This window comes from Miniopterus natalensis, chromosome 11 (genome assembly GCF_054644295.1).
Source record: "Miniopterus natalensis isolate mMinNat1 chromosome 11, mMinNat1.hap1, whole genome shotgun sequence".
NCBI lineage: Eukaryota > Metazoa > Chordata > Mammalia > Chiroptera > Miniopteridae > Miniopterus > Miniopterus natalensis.
In genome coordinates this window covers 56,098,322-56,112,167 of record NC_142091.1, presented here as the reverse complement: position 1 = coordinate 56,112,167, position 13,846 = coordinate 56,098,322, and the positions used below count along the sequence as shown (strand labels likewise).

At 48.9% G+C, this 13,846-nt stretch overlaps 1 long non-coding RNA gene across 1 annotated transcript in view; it reads left to right on the top strand.

Moving 5' to 3' along the window:
* Positions 1-13,334, top strand: part of LOC107531940 (uncharacterized) — a 62,448-nt gene extending 49,114 nt beyond the window's left edge. Inside the window, exon 3 of the long non-coding RNA XR_015715313.1 lies at positions 12,979-13,334. This is a non-coding gene — a long non-coding RNA (uncharacterized LOC107531940). The remainder of the gene's footprint in view (positions 1-12,978) is intronic.
* Positions 13,335-13,846: the final 512 nt, after the last annotated feature.

The window sequence follows — 13,846 nt, the reverse complement described above, 5'->3', positions numbered from 1 at the left end:
ACACACACACACACACACACACACAGACGAGACCATTGACTTTGGCCCAGTCTGTTCTTTCCTGGCAGAAATTATATCCCCAGGAGCTCATATATGTTTGCATTTGAATCAACCAGCCCTCAACAGTTTCTCTAAGGAACTTAAACATTTCCTTCCTGGTTTGAAGATTGGAGCTAATTGATAGAACATGAATTTTGATTGGGCGGAAACACTTTTTTTTTTTTTTAATGTAGTAAAAAATAACCAAGCCAGTCAGTTGAACAGCAACAACAAAAAGCACCCGCCTCTTAATTTGGTAGCACTGGGGGAACTGTTAGCTAGGACAAGGGTCGCAAGGTCTAGGCCATGCTTACTAAATGCTCTTCTTGCTGAATGTTAAAACATAGCACAGTATCTTGCAGATCAACTGTAAACAGGATAAGCTTGATTGGAACCCAACCTGATGAGCTCAGGCAACTGCAAAGAAGAAATCAACATATCACTGACCAAATAGTGTTTATAAGCAGTGGCGAGGCCTTCTTTCCCGCAGGCAGAGCTTTGGATATGAACCCTGTCTCCTTTACTTGCTGCAGATAAAGAAAACTACCTTGTGACAACCACATCTCATTCTTGAATACTACCCCCCAAGTGGTGAACCCCTAGAGTTCGGTAACAGAATGTGCCCCATACCCCTGGGAGACCGGCCACCCCCTCTTGCAGGTTTTCCTCTCGCTTTCTCTTCACTGAGGGAGGACATTACCTAATTCCGTCTTCAACATGTTGTGACAGGGGCCAGGGAGGCCTAGGTGGTTAGAGCTCACGCTCATATGAAATTGTTCTTGTTTGACTTTTAGTAACGTTTGTTCTTTTTTCTTTGGGATCTGAAAGCATTACCCGTTCAAAGTAGAAAGTGTAGGAAAACAGAAAACACTGCAAAGCAGCAGCAACACAATCACCAGTAATCCCACAGCCCAGAGGTGACCACAAGCAGTTTTTTAGCTGTTTTGTTTCAACAGCTTCTCTAATCACCAAAGCAATATCTGCCCAGTGCTCAAGCAAACACTCAAAAGAAAAATTAATCACCGCTAATCCCACCACCGATGATAGTCGCATGAAGCCTTTGAATGCCCGGCCCCGCCCGGGCCGCCCAGCCGGCTGCCTTTCCTCACATTTGCTTTGTTTCCGTGCACCAGCATTTCACGTTCCGTGAACTGAAGGCATCGGGCCTGGCAGAAAGGCACAAGTGTGTTTGCTTTAGTGCTTTGGGGCGATGCCTCCCTGAGGGCTGGACCCCAGGGAGGGTCTGTGCACAGGAAAACCAGCTCTGCAGAAACACACAGCCGCCAGGACTCCCCTCCTGTCCCCTCATCAGAATTTAAACAGTGTCTGGAACTCTCCCACAGGGGGTTTTCAAACTGGTTTGAATGCCAGCTGTACTCACAGGCAGCAACGTGGCCTAAAACATTGTTTTGTTTGCAGAGTTAACTTCTGATGCCATAATGTAACTGAGCATCTTTCACCCCAAACCAGTTCTTTTTTCTATTCTTACTTCTGCCATAAATACCATCCCTCTCCCTAACGCCCAGGCTCCACTTTCTTTAGCCCCATCTTTTCTGACTAGAAAAGGTGCTGAATATTTTCTTACCATGTATGTGATAATCAATAGTGGGACAAACATTCCATTGGCTTTGGAGTCAGTTTGACTTGGATTTAAATTCTGCTTTTGCCTCTTACCAGCGGCGGGTGAACTTGGATAGATGAACTGACCTCCTCAAACCTCTGTTCCGGGCTCTGAAAAGGTGACAGTAGCCATTATACGTTGAGCATTTAGTACATGCATAACACTCTTCTTACTGCTTTGTGTATATTAACTCACTTAATCCTCATGATGCATTATAGGCATCATTCTCATTGTACTGGACAAAGAAATTGGCCCAGAGAGGGTAAGCCACTTACCCCAAGTCACACAGATAAGTGGCCAAGTTAGAGTACAGATTTATAGTCTGTTCCTAACCATTCCTCTACTTACCTTCCAGTGAGGGAAGAAGTATTTACTCCAAAAGGTATCATGAGAGCTGAATGAGTATTTATATATAGTGCCTAGAGCACAGCCTGGCCAATCCACATGCTTTACTCTTCTTTAAAATACTAAGAAAATTTCTGTCTGAATTGAATTATCTTTGTCCTACATTTTGGGGGGGTTAAGAGTTGCAAAAATTGAAATTTTAGGAAACAAATGGCCCAGAACTATTTAATGGCCAGGTTATAAAAACATAATTGTATACTGTGCATTTATTATGTTTCAGGTCTATGCTAAATATTTTAAAAGGATAATCTTAATGAGTCCTCCTGGCAGTCCTGTAAGGTTTGCCCTGTAGTGTCCTCAGCCTGTGGGTGGCACGGTTCTGCTTGGTGTGGTTAGGTAACCTGGCCAAGGTCACACAGGTAAGTGATAGAGTTAGGATTTAAACTGAGGCTGCTTTACTTCAGAGCATGACACTTAATCTCTGTTGCTAAAAGATGTCCTTCTTTTTGGTGTTGGGATGGGGGTGGATAGCTTTGGGAGGAAATAAATGGGACCCTCTTTGAAGGAATGTGAAATGGTCAAAGAGGAATGTTGGTAAATATTGCTCTGGCATCTGGGGGTTGGGGCATCCTTGCAGAGCCCCAAGTCAGGGTGACATCAGAGCTAGAGTAGCAGCAGGGCCTGTGGCTGAAAGTATTTGTGGGGAGTTGACAACATGGATCCCCAACCTTTTTCTTGCATCCACTCAAAGGCACCCTGATAGACATCAGGGAGGAGACAACTTTCAGGCAGTTTCTTAACAGGGACCCCAGTGTGTGGTATTGGGGCATAAGTGGTGAGATTGGGAAATAAAGGTGGAATCACAATAAATCTTGAGGGCAGTGAGGTGTGGGCTGCAGGGTTTTTCTTCTCCTTTTTTTCCTTTTCTTTCCCTTACCTTTATCTTTTATTAATAGTATTTCCATTGCCTGGTGTGAGTAGTCAGAAGGAATTAAATTTATACAGTATGTGAACCCTGAGAAAGAAGACACCTGCTAAGAAGGGCTCCTGGTGGCTATCTGGGCCAACATTAAAAACAAACAAAAACAAGTCAGAGCCCAGTAGCCATTTCTGCACAGCGACCTCACAGAAACCGCCCTTCATGGCGAGGAGGGCACTGCCTGCCCGCTTCTGGGCCGAGCCCCCGCTGCACTGCGTTTCTGCCAGTGGAGCCAGCCCTTAGAAAGAAGTTCCTGCGATCCTATTTCAACCAATAGGATTGAGGCTTTCCCCATCCAATCAGAGCTGCGCTCGCTGCTTTAACCAATCAGGTTGGCTCTATTCTGACCAATCACGACAGTGCCTTTTGGGCCAATCAAACTGTGAGGGTTCATAGGCCTCATTTGCCTGGGGACTGACCAATCAGGGACAGGGGTGGGGCTTCCGTCCATATAAGTTCCAGAGCCCACGTGCCCTTTTCACTTGGCGGTGGAGCGTTGTCTCCCTGGCTGGGCTGCAGCAGTGGAGCTGGGTCCCCAGAGCGCACAGGACCAGACGGGGCCAGAGGGGACCAGGCGGTGGAGGAGCAGCGCTGTGTCACAGCTGTGCTCTTTCGTGCTGAATAAAGTTTCCTTCTTCACCACACCCCAAATTGGGGATTCTTGTTGGTGTTGAATTGCCACCAAAAACCATCGGTGGACAAGTACCTACTATGTGCCAGTTGCTTCCTATAGACATTCTCTTTTGAGCCTTAACGATTTTTCAAAATACTAACCCCATTTTGTAGATGGGAAAACCAAGGCCCAGGAATTGCAGGGGGCTTGTTTCAGATTGTGAAGAAATAAAATGGCTGAGCTGGGATTTGAAATCAAACCCTTGTGACTTCAGAGCCAGATGTCTCTCCGGGGCGTGTGATAAAACTACATGAGTGTGACTGAAGGCCAATGAACATGTGCCAAGTGGTGTCTAGATACGGCGTCCTGCCGTTGAGCAAACACTCAGTGACCAGCCCAGCCCAAAACACATGGTATGTAGTCAAGAGTAGTCCTCCTGTGGGTAGGGAGTGGAATCCTTGCCATGGCCACCCTGCTTGGGAAAGTGGTTCTGCCCCAGAAATGGCTGCTTGTTTGTTTGAAATTTCAAGTGATAAGGTCTGAATAAATGTCACAGGCTGTTTTCCAGGAGCGAAGCACAGGCAGTGCAACGTGGTGACCTTGGGGGTCGTGAGTGACCTCACAGAAAGGCGTTCTTATTTGGCAGTTTCTGCAGTTCTAATTCTGCCGGCTTCTGGATGGCTCCTCTGAAAAGTGCTCCCCTTGACTGAGTCATGCTGGATACCTTCCCTTGGGCTGGAGGAATTCCATCTCTGCTCCTCTCTGCAGTCAGCTGGGCCAGTAGAGCCCAGAGGATTAGCAGGATCTGTGCCCTGGCCAGTGAGATCTGCCCTGGTGCACAGGTCCGTGACTTCCCAATGACCCTTAGCCCTGAGACATGACTCTTGGACCTGCTTCCACTCCTCCCCCTTCCTGGAGAAGCCAGCTTGCTGAGGCCTGCTTCTTAGGGTCTCTTGGTTTACTTGGTTTGTGGAGGAAGCGGGAGAAGGAACTCTGGGCCTCATAGCCCTTTCAACACAGGCAACCGCTCGTGGAATTTTCCCTGATGTTTGTGTGGTTCTCAAGTTTCCCAACCAGTTCAACGGAGCCCTTGGAGTTGGCTTTTCAGCTCAGAGAAAATACTTGGAGCTGCCAGGCCACCAGTTTAGCCTTGGGGCTGTGACTAAATAAATAAGGGGGACCCCTTCCTCCAACTGGATTAGTTTATTTTCAAAGATAAGGGTTTCTAAGATGTCGACATAAAGCCCACAGGAAGGACTCTGTGGGCAACCGGGGGACCCCCTTTCCCTGACCTGCTTAAGTCACCCTGTGATTGATGATTGGAATGGTAAAAAAACAACAACTGGAGATGGACAGACAGTGGGATAAGCAAAAATCAACAGTGCCTGTTCCTGGCATCTGTTCCCGCCTGAGGTGGAGCAGGCGCTGTGAGTCTGGTCATGAAAATTACGGGTTTTGGTGTCAGACAAGTTGAGTTCGAATCCCACCAACATCACTTATTGGCTGGGTTAGTTTTCATCACTGTTTTGAGTCTCAGTGTCCTGAAAGGGGGAGGAGATAGTCTTATCTGTCTCTTAGGGTGGTTCTGGGGGGGATTAAATGAGATAAAACAGGGACAGTCCTTATAGTCGAGCCTGGCAAATAGCAGTGATTATTTTGTGATTCTATAAAATAGATCAGTGCCTGATATCAAGGAAATGCCCCATAAATGGTAGCTGTTTCCTGGGATTCTGGATTGCCAGTGTTGGGAGGCATCTGCCCAAAGCCACAGTGGCAGAGCAAGGGTCACACTCCCAGCTCACAGCAGAGAGGGGACCAACCATGCTTCCTTCCTTCTCTCCCTTTGAAGAGCACCCAGGCAGCTGTTTTGCTCATTAAACTTAGTTTGGGGCTATGAAGGTTGAGTTTGCTGGGGGCAACTGTCTTCTATAGTGTGACTCTGAAAGGGTCCAGGCTGCTGTTTCATTTGGTTTGGCAGTCGGGGCATGGTGGGAACAAAAAACACACAAGACTTAGCAGCTGCAGGAATGGGTTTAAACTTTACTTGCAACTCATCAATTCTGTGGCCTTGGGCATCAACTAAATTCTCTGAGACTCAGTTTCCACAGCCCTTACTCAGGTCTCTATTTTCGGATGCACAGGTGAGCGAGTCCTCCTGGGTCCCTTAGCTTATGGTGCTGGGTCTCACAGCTCCCACTGAAGCACTTCGGTTTGAGGATGGATGTGTTATTAAAAAGGGGGGGAGAGAGGAGGAATGTCTTATGCCACCATAATGCAGACCTCACTGCCTGAGACTCAGTTTATTCTTTTGTAAAATGGGGATATAAACAGTACTGACCTCAAAATATGTTGATGAAGATGAAATGAGTTAATATAAAAAGAGTTTAGAGCAGTGCTAGGCACACAGTACTCAATACGCATCACTATTATTATTATTATTCTCATTCTCATTGTGAAAGGTTAGGTTGCAGGGTCTAGGAACTTGGAAACTGTTTCCCTGCTTCCAACCAATTTGGTGCCCCAGAGGCTGGATTGGTGGCCTTGGTCACAAGATAAGGGGGTGGCAGAGCTGTTGCCGGGCGGAGCAGTGGCATGGGAGTTCCGCAGGATTTATGGGAACAGGAGGACATTAATTTGCAATCTTGGCGCGGGTCTGGGGTAGAGATCTGGAAGCCAGGACTCTCGCTGTGGCTGGTGGCTGTGAGACACCTATTGCATCATTCTTGTTATTTTTCTGTGGCTGGAGCAGAGCAGAGGCTTTTCTTGGTTCAAACAGGAGTCGTGGGCAAGGCCAAGCAGAGCAGCCGGGCAGCTGTCAGGAAAGCTCAGGCTGCAGTGGGCTCAGCGCCCAGGCCAGCAGCCTGTGACAGGGGGGAATGTAGTAAAACGTGACATCTGCTGCCCAACCCCGTCCCCACACCGCCCGCCCTTGTCCAGCTGCTCAGAACAAGGAAGGAAACTAGCATTTTCCCAGTGCCATTGTGTACCTGACAGGTCATCAGTCTTAGCTCAGCTCATCCTCACAGCCCCTCCAGCTGGTTGTCATCCTCTTTGTGGAGGAGGAAGGGGCTGAGGAACAGGAGAGCCAGAGGTGTCCAAGGGCACAGGCCCAGGCAGAGCTGGCGACCAAGCCCGCACCCAGGCTCCTTGTATGGCACCAGCTAGTTCTTACTGGCCCGGCCATGGCATCACCGGCAGCATCTGGCTTATCTTTAATCAGTGCCCTGCACGGGAGGAGACAGAGCTAAACCTAGAGGCAGGCAGCTCCTGGCACTATCAGCCTGAAGAATGGAGCAGCCTCAGCCCGAGACCCCTTCCCAGTTTGAGTACCTCTCTCGTTGACCCCAGCCTTTCACCTTTCTGCCCCTACTGCCCTGGACACACCCTTGGCTCGGAGGCAGCCGCCTGTCCTGGTGCCAGCCCAGCAGGCTTGGCCCGAACAACAATAGCTGGAAGGGCCTCTTGGAGCAAGTACTTCCTGAAGTGCCCAGAACAGCCACTGTCCCTGCAGCTCAGGAACAATCACATCCCACGCCAGCTTCCGTGCTCCTTTCAGGGCCTCCTGCACGCTGGGCAGAGCCCGTGGCCGGCGGCTGCGAGCTCTGAGCTCCGGGAGGGACTGGCAGAGACAAGTGCAGGAGGCCAAGGCTCGGGCTGCTCACACGCCTAAAGGGTCTGGGATTTCAGGATATAGATATATTTTCACACTGGAGCTGGAGGCAAATTCCTGGATTCTCATTTCCTTTACTTTTCTGTGAACCCACTGCCTTTTCCTTGACCCATTTGTACTTCTGTCATCTTTCTTCGGGCTTTGTAAATAAAGAGGGAGAAAAAGGGTGAAAGAAGCCAAGGGGAAAACATAAATTCTAGCATCAGACTATCCACCCCGCCACTCACCCAGCAACAGTAAGTGAGGCCTGCGATGGGCCAAGCACAATGGGGTAAAAACAGGATGACTCAGTGTTCTCCCCCTCGTGCATTTATCGACTCACTTCATAATAATGATAGAGCTCCTGCCAGGTCCCAGGCACCGTGGATGCGGCAATGCCGGCGCAGCGTGGGCCCTGCCCAGTGTGGCAGGTGGACAGTGACCCGGCAGCTGAAATACCCGCTTTATGTGGCGAGTGCTGGGAAGGGAAGTGTAGGCCGATAAGGGGCGGGCACAGGAGGGCGGCGGACCCCGGGCCTGGTGCACGGATGGGAGGGAGCCCAAGGGAAGGCGGGGTTAGGCTGTGGGGAGGGGGTGTACAGGAAGAGAAACTGGCATTTGCGAAAGCTGGGACGCAGGTTTCCCAGGAAACGTAGGGGAGGTCCATGTGGCCGGATAGCGAGGGGAATAATAGTCTAGGGGTGAGGCTCCAGCCCGCCTGGGTTAGAGTCCTCGCTGGGCCATTTATTACTGCGTGCCTTCTGCCAAGCTGTCAACCTTTCTGCAACTCACGTTTCTCGTCGTGAAATGGAGAGGAAGAGATACCAGGTTGTGATAAAGAGGAGAAGGAGCCAATGCGCCGAAGCACCTCCACCATACCTGGCATGCAGTAGGCGCTATAGAAGTGTGAGCTACGATTAGCCGGGGAGTGGTGGACAGGGAGCGTGGAGAAGTGAGCAGTTCACACCCCCCGCATGAGCTCCAGTCCCCGCCAGGCACTAGCAAACCATGCAGAGTAAGAAAGGCCCAGCGCCTGCCTGCAGGCCACTTGGAGTATTGAGTTGTTAAAAGCTTGGACCTGGAATCAGGGAGACCTGGATTCTCATATCTCATCTCATCTCATCTCAATCTCAATCTCAATCTCATATCTCCCCTCCCCTCCCCTCCCCTCCCCTCCCCTCCCCTCCCCTCCCCTCCCCTCCCCTCCCCTCCCCTCCCCTCCCCTCCCCTCCCCTCCCCTCCCCTCCTCTCTTCATCTCACCATCTCATCTGTGTGACCTTGGGCTTATTTGCCCTCTTTGAGCCTCCCTCTTTTCATCTGTAAAATGGCCATAAAGATAGTGTATACCTTATAGGGTGTGGGTAAGGACTCATTGAGATAATATATGTGAAGTAAATAGCTTAAAAAAACATAGAGAAATGGTAGCTATTATGACAATTGGTATAAGATGAAAAAGAAATAACCTTAACGTAAGTAGACTATCTTATAATAACCAGGGTAATGTGCCCTTGGACACCGGCTACAGTCTCTCAGTGGCTTCCCATTGTTCGAGAATAAAGAGGTGCCTGATTCACTGGCTTCACCTCCTGTCTTTATCTCTCTGGCTCTTTCTTTACTTCATCCATCCTGTTGGGGTATACAATGCCTAGAATGTTCCATTCCCAAACCTTCGGATCACGGGTGAAACATCGTTTACCGGAGGAAGATTCCCTGACCCCAGGCGTGGTCAGCTTCTTGTTACCCTGCCACATGTGTTCATGGCACCGTTTACTGTACTGGCTTTTGAGCGGCAGGCAGCTGAACCTGGGTTTGGTATCAAGAGTAAAGTCTTAGGAAGGGAGAAACTGGAACCTTTTCCCAAGGCCCAGGCACCATGCACAGAGCACAGTTTTCCAAGGTCCCTCTGTGTCCCCTGCGTCAACACGGCGCACTCCAAGACCCCACGCCTTTGCCTGGCCAGCAGTGTAATGGATACATCGCACTGTAATGAACCTGGGGGCTGATTAAGGGCTTGTGTAAATGCTGAAACCTTTGGCAGCACTCATTTCCTCAGATTTTGCCGTGACTCAAAGCAAGGGAATTTTTCAAAGGCGAGAGCTTTCAGAGCATACCCACACCCAACTGTGGAAACCTTAGAAGAATGGAGCGCAGGGAACGTCCTTCGGTGAGGGATTAGGGGGCTCTGAACAAGTTTTCAAAGGCATATGGAGACAAGATGTCAGTGGGAGCTTGTTTCTCTGACAGACTCTGAAATGCTTTTAACCAGCAAGTTTCCAAGAGGCTTTTAAGTGAAGAGGTTACTGTTGTAGGTTTATAAATAAATGGATGTTTGTGGTGACTTCATTGTGGTTCATGTGACAGGGCAGACTGAGGGAGAGGGGAGGGGGGATTATGCCTTGCATCAACAGCTTAACTGCTTCTTCTGCCTCTTGGGTCAGGGAGTAAGAGAGAGAGCCCTGGACGAGGAACTGGAGACCTTTCTTTCCAAGCCAACCTTACCTCTGACGAGCTGTGTGACCCGTGCACATGATAGTAACTATTCTCTGCCGTAGTTCCTTCATTTGACCAATGATTGGGAAAAAACCCTGATCAAAGTGTTGTAAAATTGTGTCAGCACTCGTATGGACTCCATTTATCTACACAGCGACCTGTGAGATAGATTTTTATTGCCCCATTTTACAAATGAGGTCACTGAGGTACAGAAAAACTAAACACCTTTTTGCTCAAGGTCACACAGCTGGCAGGTGGTGGAGCCAGGGTTTGAACCCAGGCTGCCTGGCTCTGGAATCAGTTTTAATGACCGTGCTATATTATGTTATCTTTCAAGGTATGCGGGGTGCATGGGTTGGGAGGGGCTTTGAGAAGAATAAACCCCCGTTGCTCACTGGCCGGCCGGGATCTCAACAGAGAGTCCTCAGTGGGAAGGAGATGGGTGGAGTGCCTGCCAAGGAGAGGTGTTATGTCTCTGTGGTGATTGCCCCCTCCAGAAGGGGAGGTTTGCATTTTTATGGCTAGCGTTGGTGAGAGAGAGTGCTGAGACCCTGGACTTGAATCCAGGCCCAGCCGCTTGGTGTGTGACTGTTAGGGGAAATCACTGATCTGATCTGAGTGTCGTAGTTCACCTGAAGAACGGCTCCGTCAAGGTTACAGGTGTTGTATGGGTAACCTGAGAAAACAGCTGGCACAGTGTGGGTGCCCAGCGAGTTTCCTTTCTCTGCGCTGTATCACGGCCCCAAGAAGATGAATTTATTCTGTGTCAGCTACACCCTGGAACTTGTTTGGGGTATGTTTATTTGCTGGGTTCTTCAGATAGCCTGCATTTTATGTTGAAAATGTTTTTCAGATCAGGGTAATTGATAGTTTTCAGGTTTTATTTCCACACTCCCAGTCATCTGTCAAAGAGCAATTTCCTTCTCCTTTGGTCTGAGGCAGAGGACAATTTCCTGTGATGTTTCAGTTTCGTTGGGGGTAGGGTCTCAGCACCATTCCGGTGGGGGGCTGGAAATGGACGTGAAACATAGACCACTGGATTCCGTACACTGTTCCTGGGCACTGCCTCTGGGCCAGGGGTCTGAACCCAGCACTTCAGTCCTTCAGCCAGGAGGCCAGTGGCCGATTGGCTGTGGCCTTGGCTGGGGGACTTGAGCACCTAAAAAGGGCTTTTAATCAAGGAAGCAGAAAGCCAGGAGAGTCCCAGGTAGACCCATACCAAAGTCCGTGATGGCTGCTTGGAGTCATTCGTCAGAGGGCCATCTGGAGAAGGTCGAGCTCCCAGCGAGGGTGGCTCTAGGTAAGTCCAGGCAGCTCTGTATGACCTGAGCGTATGGGGAAGAAGGTACTTGGCATGTGAGAGCACCAGGCGTTAGCCAAGGCACCAGTGGTTCAGGTGGTATATTCTGCACTGGAAGACAGCCAGGTGAAGCCTGGAAACCCCTGAGTACACCAGCCTGGGGACAAACATTCAGGTGAGGGGATTGCACTGTGACCGGGAGGGAAACTGACTTTGGCCCTTAGCCCCTACTTAGGTGGTGATAATAACATTTGCATGTACTGAACGCTGACTGGGAACAAGGAGTCTTCTTTAATCTCTATAGCAAGCCTGTAATATCAGGACCTGTTTTCTTAACAAAGGCCTGGTGTGCCTTCTCTCCCTCTGCCGGCCCTGGCCCCTGCTCCTAAGGAGGGCGTCCCTCACCATGTGAGGAATTCAAGGTGGGGCCAGATTCCCGAGGTCAGGCTAGAGGACCCAGGGTAGTAGCACCGTGCCGGGCCCCTCGCAAACCTGGCCCATGTGCTGACAGTGGCATTTCAGGACAGGACCGTGAGACTTGAGCTTTCTCTTTCCGTTGGATAAAGTCCCTGCCCATTGAGAAGTCTTCCCTGTTGATGCCCGTCTGCCTCTGTTCTACAGTGTTTATCCCAGGGCTCTGGAGGAAGCCTGTAGGTCCCAGCGTCCTTGCAACATTTTACTCAAGGCCTTGTGGGTTGTTGTGCAAACAGAACACCTCGGCAATGCTCTAATGGCCACTCAGAGGGAGGGGAGATTAGGTTCCCGTTTATTGGACAGAAAAGTGTAAGATTTGGTCTCTGTCCTCAAGGTGTTAATATTGTCATGGACTCAGATGAATGGAACATCAGAAACATCCCTCTGGTCAGTCCTGTTCCCCGTTCTTTCTTCCAGGTTTAGGGGCCTCATGGCCAGTTTTGGTATCTGCCCAGTTGTAGAAAGTGCCCTTCTCTATACCTCACTCATTCAATATATATTACTTCAGGTGCCTACTAGGTGTCAGGGAATGTTCTGGATGCTGGTAACATGACATAGACCCTGCTTTCATAGACCTTGCAATCCCATGGGCTGGCTGACCCGAGAGTAAGGAATTGACAATATGATAAGCACTTTTCCCAAGGAAGTAGCAAGTGTTTCAGAGACTCACAAATGGAACACTGCCTAAAGATATCAGGGAAGACTTCCTGAGAGAAGTGACAACTATCTCCACACTTATGAGGAGTTGGTGAGGAGTGAAGCTTTCTTTGAATTATGTCATCAAGGCTTGAGCATTCTTACTGCAAAGGGGACAGTCATAATTACTATATAAGTTGGGACTGAGAAGATTAAAACAAACATGAAAAATTCCAATTAAAGACCTGTCTAAAAAAAAAAGAAAAGGTCAGAGCTCCTTTCTTCCAAGTCCCTCACTCTTGGTGCTGGCAGACCCTCCAAGGTATGGTTAAATTCTGTGAGTCCTAATTGACACTGATAAACAAGAGGATGTTAAAAAGAGGGGTCACCAAGAGGTGGAGAGACTTGAACCCTTTCCATGAAAGGAATAGGTTGTATCTTGAAGGGTATACAGTAAGGCAGAGACATAACCTTGGGAAGTCTCAGATATTGCCTGGGACAGAGTAGACCTCCATCCTACTCCTACTCTTTACACACACGTGCATGCACACGCACATGCGCACACACACACACACACACACACACTCCAGATGGAATGTCCTAAACGATGACTCAGAGTCATTAATAATATGACCACTTGTGCAGCCCAAAGATTAGACAGCCAAAAGCCAAGAGCCTGTTATGTTGAAGTGGCACTGGGTGGGAAGCACTCTCTCCAGAGACTGGGGCAGGGTATGACTTGCCAGAGGAGGGTTCATAGAATGTTTAGACTGTGACTCATAAATGTCTTAGATGAATAAATAGCTCTCTTTCTGCTGTGACTGTTGACAGGCCTGGTGACAGCTTACCTTTGCAATTGCCAAGGAGAATCTGACTCTTGATTTTTGACAAGTTCAACTTTCCTAACCAGCCAGGCCCTCCAGAGGGACCAACATGACCAAAGACCTGGCCAAAAGCAAAGGGCGATGAGGCAATGGGTGCAATTTGGAGGCATGAAATCAGAAGAGCAAATATTTCCTCTCAGCCAAGGAAGAGTCAGCGTTGGGAAGGGAAGATTAAAGGAAGAAAATTTTCTGCTTCCAGGATTGAGGGAACATTATCTTGGACCTTCATGTGGCTAGTTTGCCACAGACGACCACTTTGTTAACAGTTTTAGAGCTTCATAATTCTGGTGAGAAGAAAGGTAGTCCTTCTGGAAGCAACTATATAATTTAGGATATATTTGGCTATAGGTAACGACAAACCTGACCGATAGTGGTCTAAGCCATAAAGGTGTTTATCTTACATGACAGGAGTCTGGAGGTAAGTATTCTAAAATGGGAACAGAAGCTCAATGGTGTTATCAAGATACCAGGCACTTTTTCATCTTTCCACTTTTTCACCTCCCGTATGGCTGTAGGTCATTGATTCGTCTACTGTTTGCCTCATGGCTGCAAGATAGTTGCCACACCTCTGGACATCACAACAGTATTCATAGGAAGAAAGGTTGCAAGGGGATAAGGGTATAGAATAATAGCAAAGGATCCTTTTCCTGGAACCTATGCCATTTTATCAGTGAAGGAACAGAAATATCCCAGAAGTCCTCCCAGGTGACTTAACACTTGTATCTAATCGACCAGATGAGAATTAATCAAAACTGGGTCACGTGTCCATCCTTAGCTGCAAAAGAGTCTGGGAAAGTGACTGTCTGGTAAATGTT